The sequence below is a fragment of the Xyrauchen texanus genome, chromosome 39, assembly GCF_025860055.1.
Source record: "Xyrauchen texanus isolate HMW12.3.18 chromosome 39, RBS_HiC_50CHRs, whole genome shotgun sequence".
Taxonomy (NCBI): Eukaryota; Metazoa; Chordata; class Actinopteri; order Cypriniformes; family Catostomidae; genus Xyrauchen; species Xyrauchen texanus.
The window spans coordinates 24,321,717-24,338,403 of record NC_068314.1 but is presented as its reverse complement, the minus strand read 5'-3'; positions in this window follow the sequence as shown (position 1 = coordinate 24,338,403).

Sequence of the window (16,687 nt, the reverse complement as noted above, 5' to 3'; positions counted from 1 at the left end):
TTGCCCGGCTCCCGCCCCCCTTCAGGGGCGTCCGCAGAAATCACGACCCTCTTAGCCAAGGGCACGGTAGAGCCCATCCCTCCAACCGAAATGAGGAAGGGTTTCTACAGCCCTTACTTCATTGTACCCAAGAAAGTCAGCGGCTTACGACCAATCCTGGACTTGCGAGTTTTCAATCGGGCCTTGTTAAAACTCCCGTTCAAAATGCTCACGCAGAGAAATATTCTGGCTGGCGTTCAGCATCTAGATTGGTTCGCAGCGGTAGACCTGAAGGACGCGTACTTCCACGTCTCAATTCTGCCACGACACCGACCTTTCTTACGGTTCGCGTTCGACGGCCAGGCGTTCCAGTACAAAGTCCTCCCCTTCGGCCTGTCTCTGTCCCTCGCGTCTTTACTGAAAGTCGCAGAGGCGGCCCTTGCCCCGCTACGAGTAGCCGGCATCCGCATTTCTCAACTAACTCGACGACTGGCTCATCCTAGCACACTCTCGAGAGTTACTATGCACACACAGAGACCAGGTGCTCCGGCACCTCAACCGCTTGGGGCTTCAGGTCAACTGGGAAAAGAGCAAGCTCACTCCGGTTCAGAGCATCTCTTTTCACGGGTTGGAGTTAGACTCAGTCTCAATGACAGCACGTCTCACGAGAGAGCGTGCTCAGTCGGTGCTGGACTGCCTCGCTTCCTTCAAGCCAGGCACAGTGGTCCCTCTAAAACTTTTCCAGAGGCTCCTGGGGCATATGGCATCCTCCGCAGCGGTCGCGCCACTGGGGTTGATGCATGTGAGACCACTCCAGCACTGGCTCCAGACTCGAGTCCCGAGACAAGCATGGCACCACGGCACGCATCGGGTAAGGATCACCCCCGCCTGCCTCAAAACACTCCGACCCTGGACAGACCTCTGCTTTCTACGGGCAGGAGTGCCCCTGCAGCAGGTGTCCCGACGCGTCCTGGTCACAACCGACGCCTCCCGGTCCGGGTGGGGTGCCGTGTGCAGCGGGCACACGGCAGCGGGCCGTTGGAAAGGGGCCCCGCTGCATTGGCACATCAATTGCCTGGAGTTGTTGACCGTCCTTCTTTCTCTCAGGAAGTTCCTCCCGTTAGTTCGGGACAAACATGTCCTCGTGAGATCGGACAGCATCACAGTGGGGGCGTACATAAATCGCCAAGGCGGCGTACGCTCCCACCACATGTCACCTCCTATGGAGCCAGCAGCGACTCAAGTCGCTGCGCGCCACTCACATCCCCGGCAAGCTCAACGTCGTAGCGGACGCGCTATCATGACAACGCCTGCCCGGCGGGGAGTGGAGGCTTCACCCCCAGTCGGTCCAGCTGATTTGGGAACGGTTCGGCAAGGCCCAGGTAGACCTGTTTGCCTCCTAGGAAACCTCCCACTGCCCGCTCTGGTACGCCCTAACAGAGGCTCCCCTCGGGACAGACGCGCTGGCACACAGCTGGCCCTCGGTGCTGCGCAAGTACGCATTTCCCCCAGTGAGCCTTCTTGCACTGGTGCTGTGCAAGGTCAGGGAGGACGAGGAGCAAGTCACATTAGTGGCCCCCTACTGGCCCACTCGTACTTGGTTCTCGGAACTCAGGCTTCTCGGGACAGCTCCTCCCTGGCGAATTCCCCTGAGAAAGTACCTCCTCTCTCAGGGACGGGGCACGCTCTGGCACCCGCGCCCAGACCTCTGGAACCTCCACGTCTGGTCCCTGGACGGGACGCGGAAGAGCTAGCCGGCTTACCGGCGACCGTTGTGAATACAATCAACCAAGCCAGAGCCCCTTCTACCAGGCACCTTCACGCCCTAAAGTGGCACTTGTTCGCAGATTGGTGTTCTTCCCGAACTGAAGACCCGCAGAAATGCGCTATCAAGTCAGTGCTCCTGTTCCTACAGGAGAGGCTGGACAGGAGGCTGTCCCCGTCCACCCTCAAGGTGTATGTTGCCGCCATTGCCGCCCACCACGATCCTGTAGACGGCAAGTCTTTGGGCAAGCACAACCTGATCCTCAGGTTCCTGAGAGGCGCCCAGAGGTTGAATCCCTCCCGGCCAGGCCTAGTTCCCTCCTGGGATCTCTCGGTAGTCTTGGCAGGACTCCAGCGACCTCCCTTCGAGCCGCTTGAATCAATTGGACTCAGGGCCCTCTCTCTTAAGACGGCCCTGCTGATCGCGCTCGCCTCCATCAAGAGGGTTGGGGACCTGCAAGCTTTCTCTGTCAGCGACACTTGCCTGTAATGTAACCTCCGTTCCCCGAGGGAGGGAACGACACGTTGCGTCTTTCCTCCGCCATGTCGCTGAACCGAGCCACTGTTGTGGCCGGACCATTTCCGGCTCCTCAGAAAAATCCTGAATGAACTCCCGTATTTGCCCCGCTTAAATACCCGTATGTCCGGGGGCGGGGTATGCAAATACTGACTGCCAACTCCCATTTGCCCTTTTCAATAGATCAGAGGTGAATATCGGCGCTCAAGAGAGACCCCTAGTGTCGCTTCTCCGACACACCGTGTCGTACCCTCCCTCGGGGAACGGAGGTTACATACGTAACCAAACGTTTTTATTACACTAAAATCATGTAAACACATTGTTTACATCTTGTGGCTATACTTTTGAAACACTCATTATTGTAACATTTACAGATTGGCTCCATTTCACAACATTATGCATAATGCAATACAACATTATATGTCAAGTACACTAAACCAGATGTTGTGATAGTAGTTTTAAAGATAAAATGGAACATCCTGAAACACAGACTTCAAAAAGCTTTTACAAAAATCAAAGGAACGTAGTCTACTTTAAAATGCAGAAGACAACTTCAGAAAACAACTTCATGTTTTCCTCTCTCCAGTGGCCACCAGAGATTTATCTGCTAATCTGTACAGGCTATGCTTCAGAAGAACTCAATGCAAAACCACTGCAACTCTCCTCCTCTGCTTTCTCTCTCTCTCTAAAGAGCAGGCAAAATTGAATTATGATCAGTATGATAATTAAATATTGAAATGATGAGCTGATAAAAAACAAAGAAATGAAATAAAATTGCTCTGCAGTTGACAGGTGAGGTTAAGAGCCCTTATGCAAAATACTGTTCAAGGCACATTAAATATAGCATATTTCACTAACAAAGAACGTTTGGGAATTGAACAAAGTTCTTTGGGAAATCTGCATCATGTGTGATTTGATATCTAAGCTAATTATTCTTGAACACTCATTTATCATTTTGTGGCCATGCTATCCTGTTTTAAGAATCAGATAAGATCACAAATCATTTTATGAATCTTTATGCTTGATTTATAGTTAAAGGTTTACAGGTACAGGTAAAGGTTGAGGATTGAGTATGCCAAACAAGGTCAAAATGACCTTTGCTTGTTGGAATTATGCAATAATTAGTTAATACTAATTTATGCAATGCATATTCATTGCATTATACCAGTGATTCTCAACGGATTTTGCTTCATGACCTAAATTATTAAATTGGACATCATGTGGCGACGCCACCATCATGTATCATCCTTAAAAGGTATAAAATTCATCATATCATCATTAACTGGATATGGACAATGGCGTGCAATTTTTTTTTTTATCGTGAAATATGCATAAATAGGAAAATGTAAACCTCAGTCTCCTGGCCTTTAGAAATGCACTTGCGACCGAGGCAAAAGGCCATGGCATTTCTAGCCTCCTTGCCAGTGCATCCACCTCCCATTCTGGAAATCGCCGGTTCAAATCCTGCTCTGGGTTGGTGGAGTAGGACTGGTGACACTGGTGCCGTGACCTGGATGGGAGTGAGATTTAGAGGGGTGAGTGTAGCCAGCTGTTACGAGATAGCTGTGAAGTGTGTAATCCTCACTCTCCTGGCCTTAAGAGATGCACAAGTGACCGAGGCTGGAGGCCATGGCTTTTCTAACCTCTTTGCTAGTGTGTCCTCCTCCCATGTCAGGGATCGCCGGTTCGAATCCCGCACAGGGCGGGTTGAGTAGGACTGGTGATTCTGGTGCCATGACCTGGATGGGAGTGAGGTTTAGGGGGGAGAGTGTAACAGTAGCCAGCTGGTATATGATAGCTGTTCAGTATGTAAACCACACTCTCCTGGCCTTAAGAGACGCACTAGTGACGGAGGCTAGAGGCCATGGCTTTTCTAGCCTCCTTGTTAGCGTGTCCGACTCCCATGCCATTGATCACAGGTTCGAATCCGGTCAAATAGGACCGGTGACACATACATTTTGTAAATAGTTTTTATAATTAATTGCACAAAACATGTTTATCCTCATTGCAAGTGAACCAATATTTGTAGTATGGGTTGTATGCAATAATTTATGCAGTGAATATATTGCATTAAACTATGTGACTGAAACAACACTGAATTGTATTAATTCTGTGGTTAATCTGACCTTTTGATCAGCACCTGTTTAGTCAAATGAACATGGCTAATGGCAGGATGAGATATGTGGTATCTGTAGCAGCTGTCTATCTAAAAAAGATCATTCCCATTTTAGCCACATAAAGACGATGGGCTGGATCAGTCAGGTATAGAAGTGGATGCAGGATGCTGGAACACAGGCCTTAAGCATATCTTGCCAGGAATAATGACATGAGAGTTCATTCGGTTAAATTGGGTGACACAGGCTGCAGTTAAATCAAACAGGCATGTTGGCTGAGGTAAGAGTAAATATGTTTGGATTAGATGCAGCAAATCAAATAAAGCTGCAAAGGAAGGAGCTCATGTAACCGGGGCACAGAATGCTGAATCAAATGCTCTGTTACTGTGGTGTCTATTATGTCAGAAATGGGCCAGATGAAATATACAAGAGAAAACACAGGCTAATAATTTCTTCTCAGATGTAAAAAACAGGCGGCAATCTTACTGTCAACAAGGGCAAATATATAACAGATTCTTTGAGTGGACTGTACTGAGACCATCTGATAAAAATAAAACAAGATTTCAGAGCTGCTGTCGGTTTATTAAAATGTGATGGATGAACTTTGGCCTCTGTAGGACTTGTTTATTCAATAACATTGTGTCAATTGTACAAGACTTTCTGGTGTTATTGAAGTAATCGGCTTCAATGTTCAATTAAATCACTGTCCCTATGTTTACAGGCGTTATTCACATACATTTTTCCAATGTTCCAATTCCAAGCACTGTTCATTTGCATGTGTTGTCTGGTTTAGCGCCCGATTCACTATAGGAATTACACAAATTGCGTAAGGGCACAAACATTCCCACAAAATCTGTGCTGAATGCAATTTACAAGGCGTAAATCCAATCTTGCAGGCTGGTTCTGAGTGCTATGTACACTGCTGAGACTGTATAATATCACTCCACTACTGAGATCCAGACACCTAAATCATCTCTTTAACAAGCTGAAAGTGTGCTTGACTACACCACATATTTACTATGTTATAATCATTCTGTTCATCATTTGATCATTATATGATGAATTACTGCTCTCATGATCAAAATTAAAATGTGCACAATAACTTTTTTAATAAAACAAGTTTTGTGAATGAAGTGCAATCTTAAATAAAGTTTCATAGAAAAAAAGTCAAACTTGTGAAAAGAGGAATATCTTAATAAACTACTCAAGATGCAGTGCTATTTTAGCACTGATTGTGCCTGCTAAAACTATTTTACTGGTGGTTAATGAATAAGACACAGGTTTTTGTCCTGAAATAACTGTTTAGTGAATCTTGTAAGAACACAGCTCTTCAGAAAACAATCGATTCTGCTGAAATAGTGAGCAGAGATGCTGATGCGTGTGTGTTGTCAAACACAAGTTGAAACATTATCCGCTGTCTGTGATGGAGGATAAACCACAGACTGAGATGCTTGGTGTGAGAGCGAGACAGACTTCTGCTATATTGGCAGGACCGCAGCAGTGCTTTCTGGGTCTCCACAGAGGCTGACATGAGATCTCATCTCCTGAAGCTTTCTCCTTTCATCTCATCTGCTCCTACATAATTGCTTTGGGTCTCTTGAGCAACATAGTGCTGATTGGTAACTCAATAACTTCTTTACAGATGATTAGATGGAAAGGCAGTGTGTTGGAGAGTTATTCAGCATGTGCTAAAGTCAGAGATACCTCTGGGACAGAGGACAAGTGGACAGCTCAGAAGGGAGATGGAATGCAGACGTCTCTCTGTTCTCGAAATGGAAGCTGTTTGGTTCAGCTCTTTCTGGGTCAGTTTAAAAAGGGTAAGTGCTTTTGCCATGACAAATGAACTGTGAGGGCTTTGTATTGTCAACTTTTAACTTGACAGTAGTCTGATATTTAAATTAAACTGAAGGACACATCACCTTTCAAAGGAAGTATTCCCACCCCAAAATGATGACATTATTTACTCACCCTCAAGGCGTTCCAAACCTGTAATGACATCACAATATCCGAGCTGCTTTTTTTTCTCCATGCAATGAAAGTGAATGGTGAGCATGTCTCTCCATGGTCCCAATCCACTTTCATTGTATGGAAAAAAGCAGACTGGACATTGTTCAACACAGCTTGTTCCAAGCAAGAAAGACAGTCATACAGGTTTGTAACATCTTAAATGTGTGCAAATAATGAGAGTATCTTAAATTTTTGGATGCACTATCCCTTTAACCTGGCTTCACAGTGACTCTTGATGGTGCTTAAAAAGATTGTTCACCCCATTCAATTTATTTTTGGATTTATATGGATAATTCTTTTTTAAATAATTGTACGGTGACTGGGGCTCTCCGTCCCTAACATTCTGACTAACATCTCCTTTTGTGTTCCATGGAAAAAAGTAATATGTGTTTGGAACAACAAAAGGATTGGATAATAACGACAGAATTTCATTTTGGGTAAAATATCCCTTTAATCACAGAAAAGCAATGGAAAAATAGGATCAACTTAACACTGATAACTGGATTATAAAAAAGGCATGGAGTCTACATTTACCGTAATATATTTAAGATTGTGCATGTAGCAAGTCCTCAGAGTATGGCTCTCCTGAACCATAAGACCTGTCCAAAATATTTTAGTTAAAAAGCAGAATTTTCTGGACAGCTTTTTAATACAAAAAAGGGATTAATAATACCGGTGTTTTGACGTAGGAGATTTCTGAAAATAAGAATGGCATGACGTTGACTATCCTACCTGGAAGAAACAAATAACAGTCAGGAAAATATTGCTAAGAGGCATTGTTAAACAGCTGTCAAATTGATAAATGGCACCCAAAAGCTTAAAAATGTCTGCAAAGTCTTATTATGCAGCCAATAGTTCAGATTCTGATTGGACAAGCTGCATTTGAAACCATTGCACAATGTCAATAAACTCAAGATGTAAATTATTGTGATTTTGTAATGGTTACTCTTAGGCACAACAAAAAGTGGAGTTCATAAAACCCCCTTGACTGTGGTAAAATAATAGCAACACACTCTTCTGGGTTATTTCTTTGCCCAGATAAATGAAAATGAAATATTGCATTGGGGAGTTAACACTAAGTCCAAGTCCAAAACTGGGACTAAGCTTTTCAGAAACATCTCTTTAAAGCCTACTTTTAGTTTCAGTAATTGTTAATAAAATGTGAAAATTGAGAGCAGCCCTATAAATGTTCTCTTAAAGGTGCTGACAGTCACAACTGTTTTCTCTAACACCAAATAAAAATCATCTGTAAGATAAATAAGAACGAGGAGCAGGGGACTAAACCCAGTGCTTTACAGCAGATGGCGCACAGTGAAAGGTAAGAGCCCTTGTAATTGCAAATGATCCCAAGAGCCCACTGCCCGGATTTCAGAAAAATAAACAGAACTGCAGGGCCTTATGAGACTGCTCCACTTTTTGTACCTATTCTATAGAATCTGCATGAAACAAGCAGTTACTAACAACCTTGTAACCGCTACCCAGTATGCTGATACAGGCAATATAGATATTTGTTCTTGTCAGCTGGATTGGAGACAGACAGAATCCCCCTTCTATCACTGTAAACAAAGCCTGGCCCTGTGACTTCTTAAAAGCTGGTGCCTGTTAGGTGCCTGGAGGTGCCACAGGGGCGTATACTCAGCCCTTTAAAAAAGCCGTCGATCAAGCAGCTGTCTATTCAAAGGTGTCACAAAGGCCCTGGCTGCAAATGAGAGTAAGGCAATGTGTGAGACTCTCACGGGTGGATTTTGTTTGTTCTGTTGACAGAAGCCTCCTGTGGGCCACTGTGGGTTGACTGCTCCAGGACCTTACAGAGTTTGAGTGTGGCAGCCAATTAACAGGATTAGAGAGAGGGACTGAGAGAGAAAGAGAGAGAATTCCCTGGACTCTTGGCTAACATCTACATTGTCTCAGTGATAAGCTTCAAGAGTTACTTTCATTACCGTAACTGCTCATAGTTCAACACACAGATCTCCACTCCATTGGCATGGAGTGGTGGATTGCGACCCAATAAAGGTTTGTTCTAATAGGGTCACAGACAGGATGGAAAAAACAATGCTAAATGCAAATAATAAAATATTATAGTAAGGATAGGCTTATAGTGGAGAAAATGCTTTCTTAGGGAAGCCCAGAATAAATGATCTCTATAAAGCCAAAATACAATTTCTGCTATAAAAACCCTTTAGAGTAAGTAAAACTCCTTTGTGCAAGTGCATCCAATCAAACTCTATAGTATTGTGGCCCAAATTCATTTGGTAGAAGCCAGCCAAACTAAGTACTGTAGATGCCAAAATTGAGAATTTGTGTGGCATTTACTTGAAGGGATAGTTCATCAAAAATTGTTAATTCTGGAATGAATAAGACTCAGTCACTATTCACTTTCAATGTATGGAGAGAGAGAGAAAAAAAGATGCTATAGTAATAGCCAGCTTAAAGGGATAGTTCATCAAAAAATGAAAATTCTCTCATCATTTATCAACCTCATATGATTTTCTTTCTTCTGCAGAACAAAAAATATGATTTTCTGAAGAATATTTCAGCTCTGTAGGCCCATATAATGCAAATGAGTGGGTGCAAAAAAAAAGCTCTAAAAAGCACATAAAGGCATCATAAGAGTAAGCAATACGACTCAAGTGTTTTAATCCATATCTTCAGAAGTGATATGATAGGTGTGGATGAGAAACAGATCAATACTTATATCCTTTTTTGACTGAGCAGGGAGGAGAATTTATGGTAAAACAAAAAGGACTTAAATATTGATTTCTCACCCACATCAAATGGCTTCAGAAGACATTGATTTAACCACTGGAATCTTATGGATTCATTTATGCCGACTTAATGCAAGTAAGTAATGAGTAAATGATGACAGCATTTACATTTTTGGGTGCACTGTTCCTTTAATTCAAACACTGACACACTCATACACACCACGCACTACACACTCTTATGAAATAGGTTCTTTAGGGTTCTAAATAGAACCCTTGAATTCTTTACCCAGCTCCAAAGAACCCTTTATGCCAAAAAGGTTCTATTTACAATTTTGTTTTTAAGGCTGGCAATTGCATAAGATTGCAAGGTCTTGCGGCCCATCAACTTTGAAAACAAATGTTTTTATATACTTAAATATATGGGCCCCACAGCTCAACAGGGCCCTGTAACTTAAGGGTCCCCAACCGTCTTATAGGATCCTTTTGTCTTCCTGTTTCTAATGACATTTTTTTAGCCATTTTTTAATGGTAACAACACCACATATCGAACAGACGCCATTTCAAGGCATAGGGGCACCTCATAGAGGGAGCCCTAGCCTGAGTGATTGTGTCTACCACGGCAGGTGGTAGGCCACTTAGGTCTTCCACGTCCCGTCCAGGAGCCAGACGTAGATATTCCAGAGGTCTGGTCGTGCGTGCCAGATGGTGCCCCGTCCCTGAGAAAGAAGATCCTTCCTCAGGGGAATTCGCCAGAGGGGGCTGATGCGAGTAGCGTGAGGCCCAAGAACCAAGTCTGGGTGGGCCAGTAAGGTGCAACTAGGATGACCTGCTCCTCGTCATCCCTGACCTTGCACAGGGTCTGTGCAAGTAGGCTCACTGGGGAAAATGCATAATTGCGTAGTGCAGGGGGCCAGCTGTGTGCCAGTGCGTCTATACCAAGGGGTGCCTTGGTCAGGGCGTACCAAAGCAGTGGGAGGATTCTGGGAAAGAGAACAGGTCTACCTGCGCCTGCCCAAATCGACTCAAAGTCAGCTGGACCACCTGAGGATAGAGTCTCCACTCTCCCCTATGGGTAACCTATCTTGACAGCGTGTCCACTGCAGTGCTCGCAGCAACTTGAGATGCTGCTGACTCCAGAGGAGAAGATGGCAGGTGAGGTGTGACAATGGGAGCGTAAGCCGTCTTTACTGCCGATGTATGTCACCATTGTGTGTTGTCTGTCCGAACCAACGCGTGTTTGTGCTGGATCAACGGCTGGAACCTCTGCAGGGAAAGCAGTATTGTCAACAACTCTAGGCAGTTGATGTGCCAACGTGGCCACGGGCTCGTACAGGAGCCGGAGACTACGTGCCCCTTGAATACTGTGCCCCAGCCCATTTTGGAGGCATCCGTCGTAACCACGATACACCTGGATACCTACTCTAGAAAAGAGATGCTCTGAACCGTGAGGAGTTTGTCTTATCCTTGTTGACCCGAAGCCCTAGCCGGCTGAGGTGTGTGAGCACCAGGTCCCTGTGTGTACATAACACATACCGAGAGTGAGCTAGGATTAGCCAGTCATTGAGATAGTTGAGGATGCAAACAGCCACTTCCCTTAATGGGGCATTAGCTACCTCTGCGGCCTTTGTGAAGATGCAAGGGAACAGGGACAGGCCGAATGGGAGGACCTTGTACTGGTATGCCTGGTACCTCAGGAAGGAAGGCAGGAAGGGCCTGCGCCAAGTTGGAATCGAGATGTAGGAGTACGCGTCCTTCAGGTCTACCGCCGCGAACCAATCTTGATGTCGGACGCTCGCTAGAGTGCGTTTTTAGAGTGCGCCGCTGGAGCGCTGGCCCTGCTAAAATAGAATGATGGATTGTGGTCATAGTGATGGCTGTGCACACCGGATAGTTGACCCAGGGAATAAGGAAACCGCTCTTTTGTTAAACTTTTGGGTACCGCAGCTACTTGAGCATGCAGTGAAATTAAGTGAAAAGGGAACAAAAGATTCTTCTACCGGCCCTCCATCGGGGGATGGAGTGGTCTGTTCACCAGCTCCGGAGCAGCGGGTCTCCTGGTCCCTTGGTGCCCCGTCTCAGGGGCGTTTCAAAGCTTTCTCCTTGGTGACCGGTTGTGAGACAGGTGGTGTTTACTTCGGGGGGCTCGACGCAGAGGTGGGGCCGTCGGGATGGGCCGCAGTGGAGCTGGTGCAGCCGCCGCAGGAGGATGCCCATGGCGACGAGCAGATGGGGTGCGGGATCTTGAGCCGCGCCGTGGAGGATGTGTTGGATGGCCTCCGTCTGCTGCATCACTGTCGAGAACTGCTGGGCAAAGTCCTCGACGGTGTCGCTGAACAGGCCAGCCTGGGAAATGTCAGCCTTTCTCATCTCAACAAATTTGAGCCAAAAGTGGCACTCCTGGACCTACAAGGTGGACGTCGCCTGCCCGAGAGACCGCACTGTGACCCTCATTGCCCGGAGGAGGAACAACTCTTGTGCAGTTCTATTAGCACCTTGGCTTGGTGGACTTGCAGGAGATGGCGTGCAGGGTGGAGGTGGCTTGTCCAGTGGCACCATAGGGCTTTGGCTGTCAGGGACTACATAAACCTACAGGTGCTAGATGGCAGCTTCGACCACCCGCACCAGGTGGTGGCGCTCTGCGGGCATAGGTGCAACGCGAGCGCCTTATCTACTGGGGGCATCACCGAGTACCCCTTGGCTGCTCCACCATCGAGGGTAGTGAGGGCAGGGGAGCTGAAAGATCAGGACCGGGCTGTAAAAGTTGCCACCCACGATCTTGTCAGCTCCTCATGCACTTCCGGGAAGAAAGGAACTGGGGCAAGGCGTGATGTGTCTGCATGGGCAGTGCCCAGGCATGAAAGACAGTGATCATGGCCATAAGAAGGCGAGAGATAACGAGCGCAAACAGGAATAACACACAGACAGAAAGGCATCTTTAAAAAGACGTGTCTTTATAAAGACATTTCCATGTGTGCCACTCTTTTAGAATATACTATATAAGGTTTTATACTCTATTAGAATATACTCTTTTAGTTTGTTCTGCCGAAGTGCCCAGGGGTGATCTCTGCAGTGCACCAGTGTTGGGGGGGTGGGGCTGCTGTAATGCACCGTCAGAATCCAGCAGAGGTGAATGGAAGCCGTGGGAATTCAGCTCAATGAAAAGTGACCACTCAGTCATGGCAAAAAAAGAAAGAAGAATCAGATATTACCATATTCACTCAATACAATGGAATGATGGAAGACATGTAAAAGAACCTAAGGAAATGTATATTTTATTCAAGGATTTTTATGAAAATCTACACAAAACTGAAAACCCCACAGCCAGGAAAATGTGGGTGCTAAAAGTTTTGAGCAAAATACTACAACCTAAAATTGTTGACCAAGATAATGTACTATAGATTTGAGATTTAATTTTATTGAGAAAGGCCCACTTCCACACTCTATGGAGCAGGCAACAATAATATTACTTCCTAAGCCAGGGAAGGACAGGTGGAAATATGGATCTTATAGGCCAATTAGTCTCTTTAATGCTGATTATAAAGTTTTGACCAAATTATTTGACCTAAGACTAGAAACTGTCATACCCAAAGTAATACACGCAGTTAAGACTGGATTTTTTAAGAATCAACAAGGCTCCGATATTGCTAGACGATGTCTACATATAATTGATATTGCTCAGAAGCAGATATTATCTATGTTTATTCTGTCTATGGATGCTGAAAAGGCTTTTAACAGAATTGAGCATACTTTTATTTTTGCAACTCTAGAAGCCATGAGCTTTGGATTTAAGTTCATTGGATATTTAAAAACTATCTTTAACTCCCCTAAAGCACAAATATTCACCAATGGTGTTATGTCAAGCACGTTCACACTATCTAGAGGCTGTAGACAAGGCTGTCCAATATCCCCCTTATTATTTGCCCTGGCTATTGAACCTCTCACTATAGCAATAAGGTTCCATACTGTAATAAAGGGATTTAAATTTGACACTATAATACACAAATGATCCCTTTATGCTAATGACCTGTTAATATACCTGACCAATCCTCAATCCTCTATCCCCCCTTTACTGCATGAATATAGTAAAATCTCTAGCTATAAATTCAATTATGACAAGATCGAAGCCCTCCCTATTAATATACCAGATTATTTAAATCATATAGTCAAACCATTAAAACTGTGCACCAGTGGTTTTAAATATTTAGGAATCCATATTGGTTTAACACATGATGACATGTTCCATATAAATTACTCCATAATTTTGGATAGATTAAAAGAGGAAATGCAAAAATGGAAAGAACTACCCTTATCATTAATTTGTAAAATCAATGTTATAAAAATTTACATTTTACCTAAATATATGTATACATTTCGGTGTCTTCTCTTGAACATTCCCATGTCTTACTTTAAGGAACTTAATAAGGCGCTTTCTTGTTTTTGGTGGAAAGGTAAAAACCCTAGATTAAAAAATTCCAAGCACCATATAATAAAGGTGTACTGAATCTTCCAAACTGTAGACATTATTATTTGGCTTCGCCCTATATGGGTCTGGTTGAATCCTGATGAGATTGATACTAGCTGGACAGTAATAGAACAGTGGGAGATTAATTCCATCCCACTAAAGGTCATACCTTCTTGGGGGTCCAAAAGAAGATCATCTAAATTCACCAAAAATCCGATAATACTTCATACATTCTCTGCTTGGGTGGAATCACATCAACTACTTGGTCTTAGTATTTCTCCACTCAGACACTCCCCCCTTTGGGAAAACCCTGTTACACCTGCAGGTATTGCTGATAGTATCCTAAAAGCATGGGCAAGTAAAGGTATAAAGACTTTTAAGGACTTGTATACTAACGGTTCTTTAATGAGCTTTCAGTTGCTGTCCCAGAAATATAAAATTTCAAAACATAAATTCTTCAAATATTTGCAAGTCAGACATTGGGTAAAAGAGATCACTCCCCAGACATTCCAGAACATTCCAAAACTATCACCTCTTGAAAATGTTTTGTTTAACAAAATGTTGTCATCTACAAGAGGTAACACATTTGCCACTGAACGCCTTTTTAAAGACGCGTCTTTTTGACACTTCTGCCTGTGTGTAGTTCCTGGATGCAGCAGATATCTCTCAGCCTCTGACAGTCATAGGCGCTGCCTCGTGTGTCTGGGGCAGCATTTGTGGATGGTTCTTGTTCTCACTGTGAGAACTTGACCATGGCAACTTTGCGGTCGTGGCTTTCCTTTCTGAATGGAAATGCCACTCCTGCCGGCCCCTGCGTCGCGCCTTCCTCCAGCTTTGTAAAACCCCACAAACCACCTGCCCCCTAGCACGCTCGCTTGTTTGCACAAACGAGCACACGCAGTCAGTGTTGAATTGTCTTGCCTTATTCAAACCAGGCACCGCGGTCCCTCTAAAACAGTTACAGAGGCTCCTGGGGCATATGCATACTCAGCGGTGGTCGCGCGGCTCGGGTTGATGCATATGAGACAGCACTGGCTTCAGTCTCGAGTCCCGACATGGGCATTGTGCCACGACACATACCGTGTGATTTTCACCCCTCTCTGCCATCAGCTACTCAACCCCTGGACAGACCTCTGCTTTCTGTGGAAAGGAGTCCCCCTGCAGCAGGTGTCCAGATGTGTTGTGGTCACCACAGACACCTCCAAACTGGGTTGGGGCACCGTGTGCAATGGGCAAGCATCCGCCGGTTCCTGGAGAGGGCCTAGACTGTATTGGCACATCAAGTGCCTAGAGTTGTTGCCTGTATTTCTTGACCTCCGCAGGTTTCTCCCACTGATTCAGGGAAAGCACGTCTTGATCCATTCAGACTGCACCACAATGGTAGTGAACATAAATCGCCAAGGCAGCGTATGCTCTCGTTAAATGTCGCAACTCGCCTGCCACTGGAGTCTAAAGTTATCAATGCACCAAAAGTGATTTGCGATGTAAACTTAAAAACAAATTTGCAAACATGCCTCCAAATTCTTCTTTAGATTTGAAGAAAAATACTACGCAGTTAATTGGATATTAACTTTTGGAAGGCATAGTTTACATTGCACAGTGATGTTTTTGCCCTGTGTCTCCTTAAAAATGAAATAATCTTTCCAGTGGTTAAATGCTGAGGTAGGCCGCTCCATATTCAACTGGATGGCAAGTAATGAGTATCAGTTCTGAGTGCAACATACACAACCCTCCCCCTCTCTTCCGAAAACACTATATATAAAAACTAAACAAAAACCAAATGTTACAATACCATGTTGGGAACCCTTAAAAGGTTCTATATAGTACCGCTTCACCAAAGAACCCTTTAGGGTGTGCATGTGGAAATGCCTCAGGAAGCCACGTTGAAAAAGTGTTTTTACCACAAATTGATAGCTTTTAATGTCACTACCACTGAAACTGAGAAGAGATGGGATACACATGTGAGAGATGGGAGAAAGAGAGTTTGTGCAAGGTAGAAGGACAATAGACCTTGACCTGGATATTTGTGGTGCCTGTTTGTCTCACAGCTGAGAAAATATTTACATGGTCTACCCGATAAACCCACTGCATCTCTGGAATAATTTATTATTAGATAAATAATTTGAAGTTCCAGACAGCCATTTCAGTGTAACTTTCAATCCAGTACAACTAAATTGTCCAAAATCTTGATTGGGAATGGCACACATTAAAACTATTCTGCTCAAAAGTTATATTTACATACATATCATTTTAAATTTTTTTGTGCATCACATGTCTCATATTTCATCTCAAGCATGCTCTTTAATGACACTTTTGTCTCCTTGCTAACCAAGTACACTAACTTTAGATAACACTTTACAATTAGTGATTGTTAATTGTAATTTGTTTAGAAATTGATACAATTAATTTTCACTCAAAAATATTAAAAAATTGTTTATTTATTTCTGTCTGTTTTTTAATTGTTATAATATTGGTATGATATAATATAATATTTTTAGACTGAAATTCTGGGTCTAGTACACATGTATGACAATAAAATCTTTAAATATAAGGCATTTGAAAGAAGCACAAATAAAGACAGTTTTAATGTGACATTCATACTGTATAACAAAAAGGTTAAACTTTAATTATCTTAATTTTATTAAAATCAGGGGCAGAAAAGTCCCAATAGTGAAGAAAAACCTTACATAAACAACCTGCAACAGATCTATTACAGAATGCTCCAATTTTAATACAGATAGTTTCATAATTCTTTCTTGATTGTGAAGCACTTGGTCAACAAAGTTGTTTTTAATTGTGCTATATAAAATAAACTGAATTGAAATTGATTTGAATAATGCTTCAAGAGAACATATGCAAGCATGTCTGTTTCAAGTGATGTGGAAACAGAGATTCATATCTTATTTGCCATTTTATTATTATTGTGTTCCAGTAAGTTGCAGGACCTTCCTGTTGTGTTAACTCCAATTCTCACATTGGACGGACTGCCAGAATACATGACCACTCATGAGAGGATGGTGGTACAGAGCAGAAGGGTTGCTTTCTATGGGGAGATGACAGCCCACCTGTGCCACCAGACTCTGTGTGCGGCCGTATCAGAGCTGTGAGATTGTTAATGGAATTTTGCAGCCCTAGCCTG